Source organism: Macaca mulatta, chromosome 10 (assembly GCF_049350105.2).
Source record: "Macaca mulatta isolate MMU2019108-1 chromosome 10, T2T-MMU8v2.0, whole genome shotgun sequence".
Taxonomy (NCBI): domain Eukaryota; kingdom Metazoa; phylum Chordata; class Mammalia; order Primates; family Cercopithecidae; genus Macaca; species Macaca mulatta.
In genome coordinates, this window is record NC_133415.1 from 39994492 (window position 1) to 39997500 (window position 3009).

The following is a 3009-nucleotide window of genomic DNA, read 5'->3' on the forward strand; positions in this document are numbered from 1 at the left end:
CTCCCTCTCTCTCTCTCTTTCTTCTTTCTTTCTTTCTGTCTTTCTTTCTCTCTCTCTTTCTTTCTTTCTTCCTTTCTTTCTTTCTTTCTTTCTTTCTTTCTCTCTCTCTCTCTCTCTCTCTCTTTCTTTCTTTCTTTCTTTCTTTCTTTCTTTCTTTCTTTCTTTCTTTCTTTCTTTCTTTCATTTTTTTTCTCTCTCTCTCCCCCAGCCTCTGAAAGTGCTGGGATCACAGGCGTCAGCCACCGCGCCTGGCCTATTTGCTTATGTTATGTTATCTTATTTTTTGTTTATTCATTTTTATCTGTTCATTCATGTGTATGCATATAAATTTTTTTCTATTTTAATGTAGTTTTATATGTTATACCTATATACAAATGGAAATACTTATATTAATATTTGTCTTCTCTTTTCTTCTCTTTTCTTTCTTTCTCTCCTTTAGGTTTTCCTTCCTTTCTTTCTTTCTCTGTTTCCTTCTTTATGTTTGCCTGCCTGCCTGCCTGCCTGCCTTTCCTCCCTCCCTCCCTCCCTCCCTCCCTCCCTCCCTCCCTCCTTCTCTGTCTGGATTCAGGAAGAGCCTACGCATTCTGTGTCTCCCTGTGTCCTCAACGACCCGCGACCGAGTCCTTGCTTGTTGTTTCTCCCACCGAGATGCCTCTCCGAACATCCACACGCCGTGGGTTGTCTTCTGACTGTGTCGCGGTCCATGCAGAGACAGGGTTTGGGGACCGTTTCTGTGGGGTTGGGGTACAGGGGCTGCGTTTTCGGCCTCGGGATAGCGTCTCTCGACTCACGGTTTCGGTTTTGCGGTCCGCGGGCCGGCCTGCCATCCGGATCTGTCTTGGTGACGTTCGCGACGGTTGTCGGACTCCATCTGGCGGCCGCTTTTATATCGTTCCCTTGGCTTCCGGAGCTGCGGTGGCAGCTGCCGAGGGAGGGGACCGTCCCCGCTGTGAGCTAGGCAGAGCTCCGGAAAGACCGCGGTCGTCAGCCGGGCTGTCCCGGTCGCGCCAGAGCTCTGGCGCGTCACTTGTGAGTCAGAGCTCAGGCGTGCAGGCTTATGTGGGGAGAGGTTGTCGCTGCGCTTTCGGGCCAGAGCCGGGTGTGGGGCTGCCGGGGTTGGTCGACCAGCACGCCGCGGCTCCCGAGGCCTGACCCGCGACCCGCGGGGACCCACCGGGCTTGGGGTGGGAGGCTGGGGACACCCTTCCCGGCCCGGTCGCGGGCCCGCGCGCATCCTGGCCGTCTGAGGCAGCGGCCGAATTTTTTCTGCAAGTCCCCGTGGGGAGCCGGGGACCGTCCTGCCTCGTCCCCCGGGTGCCGGGGAGCGGTCCCTCTGCCGTGACCTGTTGTTTGCAAGTCCCCGTGGGGAGTCGGAGAGCGCTCCCTGAGCGCGCGTGCGGCCCGAGAGGTCACACCTGGCCGGCCTTCGGTCCCTCGTGTGTCCCGGTCGTACGAGGGGACGGCCGGAAACGCTTCCGAGTCTCGCTCTGGAGACTCGGGCCGGCCCCTGCGTGGCACGGGTGGCCGGGAGGACGTCCCTGGCCCGGCGCTGCTCCGGCGTGTGTCCTGGGGTCGACCAGAGGGCCCTGGGTGCTCCGTGTCTGGCTGCGATGGTGGCGATTTTGGGGACAGATGCCCGTGTCGCGGGTTCCCTGGGCCGGCGGCGTGGTCGGTGACTCGACCTCCTGTCTCCTGGGGAGGTATATGTTTCACTCCGAGCCGGCATTTTGGGCCACCGGGTTATTGCTGACACGCTGTCCTCTGGCGACCTGTCGCTGGAGAGGTTGGGTCTCTTGGATGCGTCGCGGGTCTTCGGCCTCCCGGTGACCCGGCTAGCCGGCCCTGCTCGTGCTTGAGCCGCCTGCTGGGGCCCGTGTGCCCGGTCTCTCATGCATCCGAGCGTCCCAGCTCCCGGTGCCGCCTTGGGTCCGGGTCTCTGACCCACCTGGGGGCGGCGGGGAAGGTGGCGCGGGCTTACCCTGCCACCGTGCGCTCCCCGCTGCGGGCACCTGGGGCGGCCGAGACAACCCCACTCCCGCTGGCTCCGTGCCGTGCGTGTCAGGCATTCCTCGTCTCTGCCGGGTTGTCTGCCGCCCCTGTCCTGGAGCTGGGGATGGCCAGGCTGATCTGCTCGCTGGCCTCTGGGGAGGCTGTGGCTGGCTGGCCGACCCTGCTCCGGGGATGCTTTCCCTGATCGATGTGGTGATGTCACGCTCTCCCGGGCCGGGACCGAGCCGCGACGGGCGAGGGGCGGGCATTCGTGGTGAATGAGACCCGTTCTTCTCGTCCCGCCCGCGGGGTTTCCCCCGTCTCCCATCCCCGCCTGCGGGCGGTGCGTTGGGAGGCACTGGGGTGCGGAACCCGGCCCGACCTCGCTGTCCCGACCCCGCCGTCTGCCTCGTGGCGTCCGGCGTGGGTCAGCGGGGGTCCTCTGACGCAGCAGGCACTCCTCGCTTTCGCCTCTTGTGGTCGTCGCCTCGTGGGCCGCCCCCCTCCGCGGCGGTGGGGGTGCTGTCCCGCTGGCCCGCCGTGCTGCCCTCTCGGGTATTGCACGAGCGCTGGCTCCGCCTGGGCCTTTGCGGTGCTCCTGGAGCGCCCCGGGCTGTCTCTCAGGTGCCCGAGGCCGAGCGGTGGTGTGTCGCTCCCGCCCCCAGCGCCCCCTCCTCCGGTCGCCGCCATGGTGTCCGCGCGTGGGTCCTGAGGGAGCTCGTTGGCTGTGCGGGTCGAGGCGGTTGAGTGAGACGCGCCCCTCCCACGCGGGGAAGGGCGCCGCCTGGTCTGGCGAGCGCACGTCCCGTGCTCCCCTCTGGCGGGGGAGCGCGGGCCGTGTGAGCGGTGGCGGTGGGCTCGGGCCGGCCACGCGTGCGCCGGCCGGCCGCCGAGGGGCTGCCGTTCTGCCTCCGATCGGTCGTGTGTGGGTTAACTGGAGGCGCCTTGCCTCACAGAAAGGAGGTGGGTGGACGGCGGGGGGCCTTGGGGGCTGTGCGCACGCGCGCCGGCCGGGCCCCT